General features: G+C 40.7%; 1 protein-coding gene across 2 annotated transcripts in view; it reads left to right on the plus strand.

Moving 5' to 3' along the window:
* Positions 1-9092: 9092 nt before the first annotated feature.
* Positions 9093-16021, plus strand: part of ptger1c (prostaglandin E receptor 1c (subtype EP1)) — a 39085-nt gene continuing 32156 nt past the window's right edge. For both annotated transcript variants that reach the window (XR_009656780.1, XM_060942527.1), the window contains exon 1: positions 9093-9206. The gene's annotated coding sequence lies outside the window, so the exon portion shown is untranslated. The remainder of the gene's footprint in view (positions 9207-16021) is intronic.

Raw genomic sequence — 16021 nt, forward strand, 5'->3', positions numbered from 1 at the left:
CGAGCTCAGTGGACGATGAGGGCCTTTCTGTGCAGAGTTTGCATGTTCTCCCCGTGTCCGCGTGGGTTTCCTCCGGGCGCTCCAGTTTCCCCCACAGTCCAAAGACATGCAGGTTAGGTTAACTGGTGACTCTAAATTGACCGTAGGTGTGAATGTGAGTGTGAATGGTTGTCTGTGTCTATGTGTCAGCCCTGTGATGACCTGGCGACTTGTCCAGGGTGTACTCCGCCTCTCGCCCGTAGTCAGCTGGGATAGGCTCCAGCTTGCCCGCGAACCTGCACAGGATAAGCGGTTATGGATAATGGATGGATGGAAGTAAAAACACAGGCTATGTATGTAATATAGTCAAGTCAAGTTTATTTGTATAGCGTTTTTAACAATAGACATTGTCACAAAGCAGCTTTACAGAATTTTAATGACTTTAAACATGAGCTAATTTTATCCCTAATTTATCCCCAATGAACAAACCTGTGACGATGGTGGCAAGGAAAAAGTCCCTCCGACAACATGAAGAAGAAACCTCAAGAGGAACCAGACTCAAAAGGGAACCCATCCTCATTTGGGTGATAACAGATAGCGTGATTATAACATTTTTAACAGTTTTAACATGAAATCTGTTTCGTTGATGTTATAAACTGTTCACTGAGGGAAACTTGAGTGCAAAACTGTTCATGACAACTGCAGTCCTAAAGTTAACAAGTCAACTGTAGACCTCAGCCATAAAAGCATTACTGTGAGCATCCAGAGCATCTTCCAAGTGCGACTTTCAACTGTCCATATGAGGCCGTCCTCCACAGGAGTGATGTGATGAGACTCCAACCAGACGTACAGTAGTAGGGCATCAGGATGGATCAAGCAGGTCTGAGGAGCAGAAGAGGTCAGCATCTCAATTGCACTAATATGTAACTCAGAGGGCGGCACAGTGGTGTAGTGGTTAGCGCTGTTGCCTCACAGCAAGAAGGTCTGGGTTCAAGCCCCGTGGCCGGTGAGGGCCTTTCTGTGTGGAGTTTGCACGTTCTCCCCATGTCTGCGTGGGCTTCCTCTGGGTGCTCCGGTTTCCCCCACAGTCCAAAGACATGCAGGTTAGGTTAACTGGTGACTCTAAATTGACCGTAGGTGTGAGCGTGAATGGTTGTCTGTGTCTATGTGTCAGCCCTGTGATGACCTGGCGACTTGTCCAGGGTGTACCCCGCCTTTTGCCCGTAGTCAGCTGGGATAGGCTCCAGCTTGCCTGCGACCCTGTAGAACAGGATAAAGCGGCTAGAGATAATGAGATGAGATGAGATGTAACTCAGAGGGACAGACAGAGTGTGTATGTGTGTGTGGGGGGACTAAATATATACAACTAAATAAGAATGGAACTTAAATAAGAGTAGTACTAGTTCAACTGAAGTAGAATATTGCACTAATAAAATACTTGCAACTGAAATAGAAATAGAATATTGCACCAGGTAGTGAATGCTATTGCACAGCGGATGTTAGACCAAGGTAGTGAATTACATAAATAATGAGGATGGAATACCGGTATGTCTGTAAAGTAACCAACACATGCCAGAAAAAGACAAAACCCAAAACCAAGGCTCATCTCATCTCATTATCTCTAGCCGCTTTATCCTTCTACAGGGTTGCAGGCAAGCTGGAGCCTATCCCAGCTGACTACGGGCAAAAGGCGGGGTACACCCTGGACAAGTCGCCAGGTCATCACAGGGCTGACACATAGACACAGACAACCATTCACACTCACACCTACAGTCAATTTAGAGTCACCAGTTAACCTAACCTGCATGTCTTTGGACTGTGGGGGAAACCGGAGCACCCGGAGGAAACCCGGGTGGACACGGGGAGAACATGCAAACTCCGCACAGAAAGGCCCTCGCCGGCCATGGGGCTTGAACCCGGACCTTCTTGCTGTGAGGCGACAGCGCTAACCACTACACCACCGTGCCGCCAAAACCAAGGCTATGAACATAATTGTACACTGCAATTATAAGAGTGAGACTTAAATAAGACAATACTTACAAATGAAAAGGATATTGTACCAGATAGTAATATTATTGCACAGCATAAGTAGATGATGGCAATGAGATGCGAATAAAATGAATCTTCACACCTCCACCACCATGCTTCGCAGTTAGTATGAGGTATTTATAGTGACACGTCATGTTTGGATTCCACCAAACATGGTGCCCTCCATGACGACCAAACATCTCATTTGGTCTCATCAGTCCAAAGGAACTTCAGATGCAATTTTGCAAACCTAAGTCATGCTCCATATTCATTTTCCTAGCTGCCCTTCAATGAAAGGTCAGTCGTGTTCAATCTTTTTCTAATAAACATCAATGTTTCAGGTGTTTACAGTGGTGTGTAGGTCAGATGATGCAGCTCTTGGGGTTTTATTTATATCTCTGAGCATTAAATGGCCTGAACTTGGACTGAATTTGCTGAGACATTCACTCCTGGAAAGATTGACAAATGTCTTGAAGGATCTCCATTTGTCAACAATATGCCATCAACGCAATAAAATGTTAACATTTTATTTTGGTCTCAGATTATTGAGAGAGCTCATTTTAAAGAAGAAGAAACTTTATTTGTCACATGCACACGTCAAGCACAGTGAAATTCATCCTCTGCATTTAACCCATCTGAAGCAGTGAACACATGCGCACACACACCCAGAGCAGTGGGCAGCCACACTACAGCGCCCGGGGAGTAGTCGGGGTTAGGTACCTTGCTCAAGGGCACCTCAGCCCAAGGCCGCCCCACGTTAACCTAATTGCATGTCTTTGGACTGTGGGGGAAACCGGAGCACCCAGAGGAAACCCACGCAGACACGGGGAGAACATGCAAACTCCACACAAAAAGGCCCCGCCGGCCACGAACCCAGGACCTTCTTGCTGTGAGGCAACAGTGCTAACCACTACACCATCAAGCCCCCCTCGTTCCTCCTTTTAAATACCATGACTGTAATACTGTAAAATCAAATGAGGCACATGTTACACACACACACACCATACATTTATGCTACAATATATATGGAGTAACTTGTTTAACTTTATACATATCAGGTGTTTTGACTGATATGTTTATGCTGCTATTGTTTCCTTTCAGATATAAACACGTCTGCCAAATGCAGGCATCCGATATTACTGCAGACATCTGATTCCTCTTAACTATTAGAACTTGACAAATGGCTTCTTTATCTCAAACAGGAAATGCAGTTCAATTTGGATAAGACTGTGAATATTGGTGAAGTTGGTTTATTGGATGCTCTTGCTCCAGCCATTAAAAGCAAGCTGAGTAGTAAAATATTGAAATATGTAATAAACTCAGCTTGATACAAATTACATGCATTATAAGACCAAAAAATGTGCCAGATTTGACATTTATTTTATGAAGTAGACTAAATAAATATCATTTTAATAGTTGATGTTTAACCTCCCCTGTTCTTGTGAGAACTATCCTTCAAGTGCTGCATACAAAACTCTCCATAAAGTCTTGGATACTGAAATGCGATCTATCACTTCATAAAGGGTTCAGCAATTAGCAGATGCTTTGAGCCAGGTGTGATAAAGCAAGTAAAAGATTTCATTTCACAGCACACTGGAGTAGGGCACAAATCTGTCACTGAACAGCACTTATCTTAAAGTGCTCCATAATTTATACGCAGTCATAACATCATTAATAACAATAATGTCTTTGTGCATTCTAAGAGCACAACCTTGGAGCCAGGCTGACATGTATATAACTTTCTATCCTCTAGTTCTGAGGAATTTTGTCATTTCTTATCGTCTGACATCTGTCTTATAGTCTGTTTTTGACAACCCTCTTATAGCCTGTGCATGAGAATGAACGGCTGCCAGAGATTACAAGATGGATCTTAAAAAGTCAGCAAGAACAAGCAACAAACTCAGCATGATCAGCTCACACTGCCATAGGCTGAGCTCACACGGCCGTAGGGCGATGAGCTATTGCCATCACACAGCATCCATCCATCCGTCCATTCGTCCACAAGTCACAAAAATCACTACTCCTGCCTGAGTTTTCAGTGGATTTTGATTCTGATTGTTTTGTTTGGAAGATCTAATCCAGCTGCACAAAAGTTACTCCTTGATTTTGTGATTTCTCATTAACAAGTTGCTAATTAGGCCAGTTAACAAACTTTCAGGAAAATTGCTACTCTTCCCAGAGTTTTCAATGGATTTTGATTCTGATTGTTTTGTTTTGAAGATCAAATTGTTCTCATGAAGAGCAATTTAGCTAATGATAAACAAGTCTGGTTTCTCATGGTACGGCTGTGTGAGCTACTGCATGGCTGATGCTCTGATTTCAAGTTTATAAAAGTGAGTGTTACAGTGCTTGAGACCAAGACTGGTCTCAAGACCACTTTTTGAAGGTCTCGATTTTGTCTCGGAATCTACCACAATTTTACTCGGTTTTGTCTCGGTCTCAGACATTGCAGACTCGGGATTTTATTTCAAGACCGGTCAAGATCACAACTGTGGGGATTTCAATAAATTGCCAGTGCATTGTCTGATTTGTTTGTTAACATCATTACTGTGATTGGATGTAAAACCTCCTGCTTCAAATGTGACCAGTAACGTGATTCATTGCGAATTTGAAATTTTCATTACTGTTAATGGCTGTCATCCCTCCCCCACCCCCTTCACACCCTCTGGTCTGGTCTTGGTCTTGACTCAGTCTTGCCCTGCCTTGGTCTTGATCTTGTGTTGGTCTCAACCCCTCAAAGTCTTGGTCTTGTCTCGGGCTCGATACACTCTGGTCTTGGTCGTGACTTGGTCTTGGTTTAGGTGGTCTGCACTACAACACTAATAACTTATACAAAACAACTTATACAAAATGTTTTTCATTAATTCCTCTTCATTAAGTGCTTTATCCTGATCATGGTGGATTTAGAACCTGTCTCAGGAATGCTGGGGAGAAGGTGGGAATATAACCTGGATGGGACACCTTCTCAGGCCACCACACACATACCCAGTCACACATTCATTCACACTTAGCAACAATCTAATGCAGACAATCCATGTATCATCATGTTTTGGGGAGGCTTGAGGAAACCTGAGGAACCCATTCGGACAAGAGAACATATGCAATTCTGTGCAGACACTAACCAAACTTCAGAATCAAACTTGAGACCCTGAACCTCTGAGCAGTCAACCATATTGCTCATTAAAACTCACATTCATTATTTATGAATGGCTAAACCCCATGAAAAAACAGTTTGGGGTCTGAAAACTCAATCTGGGATCTGAAATACAGGGTCAGCCTGAGACTAATAAGAGACTGGGGAATCAAGTCATGATTGTGACTGCTCATCAGCCTTGTTTATGAAGTAGTGTTGTGGCTGAGTCACGTCCGTAGTAAAACATGCAATATATACTCACCAAACACTTTATTAGGAACACTATACAAATACCTGTTAGGGCCTCACTTTGCTCTCAAAATACTGTCAACTTTTCATGGCAAGGATTCGACAAGATGCTCGAAACCTTCCTTGGAGATTCTGGACATGATTGCATCATGCAATTCCTACAGATTTTTGAGATGCACTTTCATACTTCAAATCTCCCATTCTACCCAACCACACCCCAAATGTGTTCTGTTGGATTTAGATCTGGTGACTGGGACGGCCACTGAACAACAAAGAACTTATTGTCATGTTCATGAAACCAGATTGAGATGAATTCTGCTTTGGGACATGGTGCATTATCATGCTGAAAGTAGCCATTAGAAGATGGGTAAATTGTAGCCATGAAAGGATGCACATGATCAGCAACAATTCTCAAATAGGATGTGGCATTCAAGTGATGGCTGATTGGTATAAACAGCCAAAAGTGTGCCAAGAAAACATTCCTCACACCATTACTTCACCTTCACTGGCCTGGACTGTTGACCCAAGGCAAGCTGGGTCCATGGATTTATGCTGTTGGTGCCAAATTCTGACCCTAGCATCTGTGTGCCTCAGCAGAAACCAAGATTCGTCAGACCAGGCTATGTTTATCCAGTATTCAGTTTTGGTGAGCCTGTGTCCACTGCAACTACAGATTTCTGTTCTTGGCTAACTGAAGTGGAACCCAATGTTGTCTTCTACAGTCAAACACAAATCCAGAGTTCCAAATTACATACTCCAGCTCAAGTCCAGAGTACCGAACCATACAGTTCAAGTTGAAGACAGAATCATTTGTTCTAGAGTTCAGATTGAAACCAGAGCCTCAAACTGTAGAGACAAAGTCAATAGTGATGACTAATCACACTATCCGCTATCATCCAGAAGAGTATGTGTTCCCTTTTATGTCTGGTTTCTGTCAAGTTTTCTTCCTCATATTTTTTTTTCCTAGGGAGAGAGTGCTAACTCTAGCTCTCTCTCCTTGGACACTGAAGTCAGCACAAGAATTGTTAAAGCCGTAGTGGTTAAGGCAAGACTGAACAAGAAAGTGTGGTCCACTATTCAGCCGACTGCAAATACTCAACTGCACATGTCCCAAGCCAGTGTACTCAGCACTTTTCTTTATGGCACTGAGTCCTGGACAACGTATGCGAGGCAGGAAAACAGGCTTAACTGTTTCCACCTCCGCTGCCTTAGGTGTATCCAGAACATTCCGTAGCAGGACACACTGACTAACACAGAGGTCCTTCAACATGCTCTCATCCCAAGCTTGAACACCCTTCTAAGCCATAGATGCCTCAGGTGGCTAGGCCACATGCGTCACATGGACTCAGGGCACATTCCAAAGGATATGCTGTATGGCGAACTGTGTTAAGGGTCACATCCATTTGGAAAGCTGCATCTCTGTTTTAATGATGTGTGTAAGAGAGACTTGAAGCTGGTGGGCATCAATCCAAGCAATTGGGAAAACACAGCAGACTTATGTGAAGCTTGGAGGGCTGTTATGCAGAAGGCTGAAATTACCAGCTTTCAGTGAAATTACCAGCTTTCAGTGAAAGAGGAAAGCAAGGGAAACATCTTCAGGAGAGCCAGTATCCTTTATCTGCAACCAGTGTGTGAGAGACTGTCATTCTAGAGTAGGCCTCTTCAGCCACATTAGGATATGCTACAGCACTTAACATGCTACACTATCATGGATGCCTGAGAGATTTTTTTTCTGGCTTGCTTATTAGGGATCAAAATATCCATAATTGAAATATAAAGATGCTTTATGACAATGTCCATGGTTAAAAGTGCTATGGAAATAAAATTGTGTTCAACTGATTCCAGGATCCCAAACTACAGAGCCCAAGTCAAGTCCAGAGTCCTAAACCTTGGATTCCATGTCAAATCCAGAGTCCCTAGTTTTCAAAACCAATTTAAGTCCAGTGCCCCAAACCACAGAGTCCAAGTCAAGTCTTGAGTGTGGAGTTATTACAACACTTCTCTATGGGTATGCCACCTGGGCACTTAAACAACAGCAGTTACATCGAATGGATGCCTTCCATCATAACTGTCTGTGCAGAATCCTAAAGGTTCTGTTCCGCGATCACATTTCGAACCTTGAGATAAGAAGGAGAACTGGTTGCTGTAGCCTAGGAATTAGCATAAGCTACTGCCATCTCCTTTACTTTGGGCATGTGGCACGGATGTCAGATGGCAGGTTCGCTAAATTCCTGCTAGATTGGGTTCCCTCCCATGGCTCTAGAGGTGTTGGATGCCCAAGACTAAACATCCTAAAGAGGCTCGGTAATGATTTTGAGCTGTATCTAGGAGAGGATTACGATATTGCGATGGAGAAGCTTTGTGCATTGGATCAAGTTAAATGGCACCGAATCCTACAGACCGCCAAACAATGATTAAGAGATTGTAAGCAGGTAGACCTGTCACGAGATGGATGAAGACCTGACCAAGGTATAAGGTAAGGTACAAGTCTAGAGTCCTAAAGCATAGAGTCCAAGTCAAGTCTAGAGTCCCAAAGCATAGAGTCCAAGTTGCTTGCAGACTCTCAAGTAATGGAGTCTGAGTCAGGACCAGAATCCCAAGTCCAGTTCAGAATCCTGTGGCTAAAGGTCCGAGTTGATGCCAGAATCCTTAGTTGTAGAGTGTAAGTCAAGTCCAGAGTAACAAGTTGTTGTACATGGTGTTACTATTTCAAATTTTTGTGTGTGTGCGTGGGCGTCCTGTGCCACCCCTGCTGAGATGCCTCTCTAGGTGGCTGCCCATGTCGCCCATACCTAAATCTTCCACTGGCCATCACAATGGAACAATCAGAGAGTGTGTAATGCCATCCAGCACAAGGGTTTGTGCAATTTTTAAGGTTGATTCAAGGAAATAAGGCTTCATGTTGACTGAGAATTACTGGAGTAGAAAGCACAGTAACATTAACCTGAGTAATTTGAGTTAGAGGTAAGTGAATAAAACTCAGAGACACCATTCAGTAAATTAGTGACTCAGGTGAGACTTAAGACAAGAATCCTTATCTCTGCCAACATTTCTCTTACACCCTGATTCAGGCTCATTTAGAGCAAATGAAATTGATGTTCATCATTCCTTGTCTCAATTTCTTATTAGTACACCTGATTGCACTAAGCGTGCTGATAATAATTTTGATTTTGACCATTAAGCAACCCGATTGCTCTTAAGAAGGTTAATCAGAGTTGTATAATGGTGGGTCGGCTTAACTCCATTTATTTAAATGAATAGGGAGAGAAGTGAATGGCTTTGTCATGTTAATGAATATTTCACTTGCCAACTGATTCAAATCAGCCATTCATAACACAATGCCATTAAAAGCTCCTTGTTTCCAAAGTGCCATGTTTCCAAACTTCAATTAACATGGATTTTCTAAGATGGAGAAATATTGTTTCCTAATTAAATTGACAACGCTGTACTACTGACATAGTGTGAGTAGTACAGAGTTACTTACTGTCAAAGTGTACTAAAGGGATCCATTAAATATAATGGAGCAGCCTGCAAGAGTGTATAGGAGATAAAGACAAGCAGAGTGTGAGATGAAGTCAGAAAAAGAAGTAGAAAAAGGAGGGAGAGAAAAAGGGAGGGACAAAGAGGGAATGTGGATAGTGCACAGAAATGACAAAAAGGAGGTGGGCTTGGAAAGAGAGCAAGTCAGAAAGAGAGCGAGGCAAAGAAATGGTCAAATCAGCAAGTGAGAGAGAGAGAGAGAGAGAGACTGTATCCTGAAAGAATGTCGAATGAGGCATTACTGCAAAACAGGAGGATGCGACTCTGAGCGACCTGGGTGAGTGAGGAACCTCGACTCGTAATTCTCTTCTGTTAAATAATGTCTACGTGAAATAAACTCTGCAAAAACTTCTCATTCATTTTTTTCTCATAATAATAGGAACACACAAATGGCTCGCCGCTTAGCTCTCGCTGACAAGTGTTAATTTGAATGCATGCTTCTGTTCAATTTTATTATCACAAGTTGATTTTGAACTGAACAAGGTGTGGCTTTTCTATCCCCAGCATACTGAGCATGGGTCTCCCTTTCACACGGATCAGTTTTGTTTTTAGTTCTTAAAGCTGAACATCATCAGCATGTATTTTGTTGAGTATGTTTTTAGCCCAGGGTCAGTTATTCATTGTTTTCCTCAAGCGAAACCGAGACATCATTGCTGACTGTATGCAGAACGCTTAATGCATGGAACAAAACATCCTGCAGGTAAACATCCTGTTTACCTGAGGAACAAATGATCCAATTTCCATTTGCCTGGGTTGATTATTCCTGTCCTAATATGAAAAATGTATTCAATACACTGCAGATAAAAAGTTTAAATTAAAAAAAAAAGTCAAAGGGTCGAAGTGAAGAAGAAAAAAAACATGGATGCATAACAAGTCCAGAGAAAGAGGGACGGAGAGAAAAAGTCCCCACATATCACAACATGCCAAGTTTAAAATGCTAAACTGATTATTCATTCACTCAGGAAGAGTTTCATTTTCAGCCATTGTGTTGCAGTGTGTCATTTTGGAAAGTGGTGGGGGGAGAGGGGTCGGGAGGATGATGCTGTTATTTCAGCTATGAAAAAAACTCATTGCAGCATGTACAAAAGTGTGAAAGCCCAAATAAAAAATCACCTTAATAGGATATCTCTGCTCATCTGAGAGTGTAGAAGCTCATGTTGAGTTTGTAATGGCTAATACTGAATAATGTAACACTGGCCTGCTGGACATGAACGCTCAGAAATGGCTTACACTGTGACGTTAATATATCATGAATAAGTAGGGGTTTTTCTATGAGCTTAATCCAGTTACAATTTGCTCTGGATTTATTTCAGGAAGCACAATTCATTATTCACTCATGTACAGTAAAATGCTGACAAAATCGATTAGTGCCTTTAAGCCTCTTACTTGTTTTGATTGCTTTGGGGGGTTTTTCTTCAAATTTCCACATCAGTGCTTTGAAATGCATTCATTTTTCTGGCATGGAAAAGTCTTCAGATTAGACTTTCTCATTTCTCTGTAACATGACAAGCTGTAATTGTTTTCGTATTACATAAAAATGAAAAAGAGAAAATTAAGCAAGAGTTCCTCAAAGAAAGATATGAAGAGGTTTAGATATTTCACCCTCTATGGTGCATAATATCATTAAACGATTCAAGGAATCTGGAGGAATTTTGGTGCGCAAAAAGGGCAAAGGGCCCAAGCCTAATCTGAACACCCATGATCTCCGATCCCTCAGATGGCACTGCATCAAGAACCGTCATTCATCTATAGCTGATAGCACCACATGGGATTACCTTGGCAAACCTTTGTCAAGCACTACAATACGGAGTTACATCCACAAACGCCAGTTAAAACTTTACTGTGCAAAACGGAAGCCTTATGTTCACCGTGTCCAGAAGTGCTGTTAACTTCTCTGGGCTTGGAGGCATCTGGGATGGACCATCACACAGTGGAAATGTGTTTTGTGATCAGACAAATCAGTATTCCAGATCCTTTTTGGAACAAATGGGCACTGTGTGCTCAAAGATGAAAATGACCATCCAGACTGTTACCAGGAACAAGTCCAAAAGCCAGGGTGTGTCATGGTATAAGGTTGTGTCAGTGCCCTTGGCAAAGGTAACTTACACTTCTGTGATGAAGCATTAATGCAGAAAAGTACACTGAGATTTTGGAACAACATATCCTGCCTTCAAGACGATATTTTTTCCAGGGAGATTTCAACAAGGCAATACAAAACCACATTGTGCACACATTACAAAGGCATAGCTGTGATAGAAGAGGGTGTGTCCCCTCTGTCCCCAATAGAGAAATGTGTGGAGAATTTTGAAATGAAAAATATGACAACAACAACCCCATACTGGTACACACCTTAAGACCTGTTTGCAAGAAGAATGGGACAAACAACAACAACAAAACACCTGAAATGCTTCATCACTTGGTGTCTTCAGTCCATAAACATCTATTAAGTATTGTGAGAAGGAATGGCAACATATTAAAGTGATAAATGCTTTACTGTCCCAACTTATAATCAAAATTATAAGTTTAAAAAAAACACACAATAATATTCAAGTCAAGTTTATTTGTATAGCGCTTTTAAGTAAGTAAGTAAATTTAATTTATAAAGCACATTTAAAATAGTTTTCACTGACCAAAGTGCTGTACATAGGGTAGCTAAGAAATCAGAGGTAAAATGCACAAACATAAACACAACACAAAAGAAAAGATGCATTAATAGCTGCAACAAAAGTACACATTACAAACACAGAGATTGACAGATAGACAAAGAGGCCAGAATTACACAAACAACAAACGAAGAACAACATTGAATAACACCCACTACAAAAAGAACGAGGGAATGGGCAGCTAAGAGGTTGCAAAAGCCAGTGAGTAGAGGTGAGTTTTGAGCCTGGATTTAAAAGAGGAAACAGAGGGGGCGAATCTAATGTCTGGGGGCAAACAGTTCCACAGACTTGGAGCCGCTACTGCAAATGCCCTATCACCTTTTTGTTTGAGGTGAGTCCGGGCCACATGGAGGAGACCTTTATCAGCAGATCTGAGGGACCTACAGTAGGTGCAGGGGGTGGTTTCAGAAGATCTGAGATGTAAGTGGGGACTTGACCATGCAGCGCCTTGTAGACTATTAGTAGGGCTTTAAATTGGATCCTAAAACTAATGGGGAACCAGTGTAAAGAAGCCAGGACAGGGGTAATGTGCTCTCCAGGGTATCTGCACATTTTTCAAGTACAAATTTAAAGACTTTTAAGACCTTTTCAAGACCTCTAAATGGAAAAATTAAGACTGTACCATGGCAAAGAAAATGATAAATATGACAACTTAAAACTGTTTTCTGCAATTTTTTTTTTACTAACTTTAAGAAGAACGCACACAATTGGTGAACAACAGGGTGCATCAAAGGCAACTGTTAGACATGCGAACAGCTGAAGCAAAGTCGTGTGTTTTGGGCCTGCAGAACTACTGTAGCAGCAAGGAGAAGACTGGTGTTTACTGGAGAAAACACCATGAATCATTTAAAAAACGAAAACAATAAACGGCAAGTAGAACCAGCTGAACAACCTTAGCCGGCATTATTTCAATCCCCAAAGATTATCTTTGATGATGTGTGATTTTGTGTCCGACAGCAAAATCAGTCTGAGTGTCGTACAGTATACAGCTGGCTGAGGAAGTTCTCGAGTATCTTCTGCATTATAGCAGGTAACAGCATAAACCTGTTTATGCAGTCATAGAATCATCAGAGCGTTACATTAAACACAGAAAAACAACTGTCACCTTTCATAACCATTATCAATATTAATCAATGTGTTGTAATAACTGTAAACTAATTATCATCAGTGTAATTGTTATATCAATGTTCATTATTCAAAAATAATCATTATCTATAATCTATGAATAATTGTTTGTATTACTACTACTACTACTACTAATAATAATAATAATAACTACTTTTTTAATAATAATTTTAAAAAATTAACTCAATTTTATAACATTTTAATCACTATTTATTAGCTATATTAATTAATAGAGTAGCAATTATTATAATTCAGTATCATTAATTACGACTTAATTAATAAGCAGTGATTATCAAAATGTAATTTAATAATAAGCAGTAATTATTATTATCAACTACTAAATTATACTAATAAATAATAAGTAGTGATTATTAAAATGCTATAAAATTGAGTTACAAGATTAGTTAAAATTATTAAAAAAGTAGTAATTATTATTAGTAGTAGTAGTAGTAGTGATACAATTATTCATGGATTATAGATAATTTGTTTTTAATAGTGAACATTGATATAACAATTGAACTGATAATAACATTAACAACAAGTATTACTCGTAGTATTATTGTTTATTATTATTAGTAGTAGTACAGTTATTTTATATCAATGTTCACTATTTAAAAAAATTATCTATAATCCATGAATATTTGTTTGCATTCTACCAATTACTACTTTTTAATGATTATTTGCAATAATTTTAATAACTTAATTTTATAACATTTAATAATCCCTAGTACTTATTAATCACTAATTAATAAGTAGTAATGATTAATAATCAATAATAACTATTACTACTAATTATTAGTGGTTATTATTCTTATTATATTAAAAACACTGTTGTAGACAATAAGTAATAAAACTAAAAAACTTTGTACAAATTATTTATATTGTACTATATTTAGAATTATTGTATTTTCTGGAGTTCTTTTTGATTGAGTTTTGAAATAAAGGTTGTTTATATATTTATATTAAACTTAGTACAATAAACGATGTTAATTATGTAAAAAATGATGCTAATCATTATTAGTAGTAGTATATGTCCTGCAAGTCCCATTTTCCACCTGACTCTCGTGCACATGCGCGAACCCCCCTGCATTTCACTTCGGAGCGCTTGACCTCTAACACACACACGCGCGCGCCTCGAGTCCGTGAAAAAGCAGTTTCCCAGTCCGCCATGTCCCCAGCGCTGCATTACCATCTTTAAACACATTTGTGTGATCCAGCGCTTTTTATCGCAAACAATTCTTCTCCTTATTTTGGGGGTATTTGTCATCCCCCAACCACTTGTCATTAAACAGACATCTTCCCATAATTATCAACACTTTCTAGCGCCCATGTAAGCTACCTGCGTACCTCTCACTCTTCACAACCACCGCACCGCACCACACTTCCTCCAGTAGCCTCCTAACATTAGTTCTTGATCTACAGAATGCATAGAAGACGCACAGAACCAATGCTGCCCCCAAAAGGTACACTGGTCACTTTTAAAATTACGGTTAAAAAAATACCCAAACCGGATGGAGACATTTCACTCGTTCGGTCCAATATTAAATTTAATACCTCCCTTTCGAAAATTCCAGTCATTCCAAACAATTTAAGACGTTTTTAGGCCTTGAAAACCGAAAGTTGTATTTAAGGCTTTTTAAGACTTTTTAAGGACCCGCGGGAACCCTGGCTCTCTCTTCTTGGTACCTGTCAGCAGTCTAGCAGCTGCATTTTGCACCAACTGTAAACGCATTAATTGAGACTGGGGGAGACCAAGATAGAGGGAATTGCAGTAATCTAGCCGGGATGTAATGAAGGCATGGATGACTTTTTCTAGGTCTTCAAAGGATAAAGAAGGTTTCAGACGGGAGCTCATTCTCAGCTGGAAGAAGCTATTCTTAATAACAGTACTAATCTGCTTTTTAAAGCAGAGTTCTGAATCAAGAGTGACACCTAGGTTTTTAGCATATGACTTAACGTATGGAGAGAGATGAGCAAGCTTGTCAGCCGCTGAGGATCTAGATTTGGGAGGACCAAAAATTATAACCTCAGTTTTGTCATTATTTAGCTGGAGGAAGTTATTGGTCATCCAGCACTTACAGTGGGTACGGAAAGTATTCAGACCCCTTTAAATTTTTCACTCTTTGTTTCATTGCAGCCATTTGCTAAAATAAAAAAAAGTTCATTTTATTTCTCATTAATGTACACTCAGCACCCCATCTTGACAGAAAAAAACAGAAATGTAGAAATTTTTGCAAATTTATTAAAAAAGAAAAACTGAAATATCACATGGTCATAAGTATTCAGACCCTTTGCTCAGTATTGAGTAGACACACCCTTTTGAGCTAGTACAGTCATGAGTCTTCTTGGGAATGATGCAACAAGTTTTTCACACCTGGATTTTGGGATCCTCTGCCATTCTTCCTTGTAGATCCTCTCCAGTTCCGTCAGGTTGGATGGTGAACGTTGGTGGACAGCCATTTTCAGGTCTCTCCAGAGATGCTCAATTGGGTTTAGGTCAGGGCTCTGGCTGGGCCAGTCAAGAATGGTCACAGAGTTGTTCCGAACCCACTCCTTTGTTATTTTACCTGTGTGCTTAGGGTCATTGTCTTGTTGGAAGGTGAACCTTCGGCCCAGTCTGAGGTCCTGAGCACTCTGGAAGAGGTTTTCTTCCAGGATATCTCTGTACTTGGCCACATTCATCTTTCCTTCAATTGCAGCCAGTCATCCTGTCCCTGCAGCTGAAAAACACCCCCATACGGTAGCATGATGCTGCCACCACCATGTTTCACTGTTGGGATTGTATTGGGCAGGTGATGAGCAGTGCCTGGTTTTCTCCACACATACCACTTAGAATTAATGCCAAAAAGTTCAATCTTCGTCTCATCAGACCAGAGAATCTTATTTCTCATAGTCTGGGAGTCCTTCATGTGTTTTTTGGCAAACTCTATGCGGGCTTTCATATGTCTTGCACTGAGGAGAGGCTTCCATCGGGCCACTCTGCCATAAAGCCCCGACTGGTGAAGGGCTGCAGTGATAGTTGACTTTGTGGAACTTTCTCCCATCTCCCTACTGCATCTCTGGAGCTCAGCCACAGTGATCTTTGGGTTCTTCTTTACCTCTCTCACCAAGGCTCTTCTCCCACAATTGCTCAGTTTGGCTGGACGGCCAGGTCTAGGAAGAGTTCTGGTCATCCCAAACTTCTTCCATTTAAGGATTATGGAGGCCACTATGCTCTTAGGAACCTTGAGTGCTGCAGAAATTATTTTGTAACCTTGGCCAGATCTGTGCCTTGCCACAATTCTGTCTCTGAGCTCCTTGGGCA

This window comes from Neoarius graeffei, chromosome 16 (genome assembly GCF_027579695.1).
Source record: "Neoarius graeffei isolate fNeoGra1 chromosome 16, fNeoGra1.pri, whole genome shotgun sequence".
Classification (NCBI taxonomy): Eukaryota; Metazoa; Chordata; class Actinopteri; order Siluriformes; family Ariidae; genus Neoarius; species Neoarius graeffei.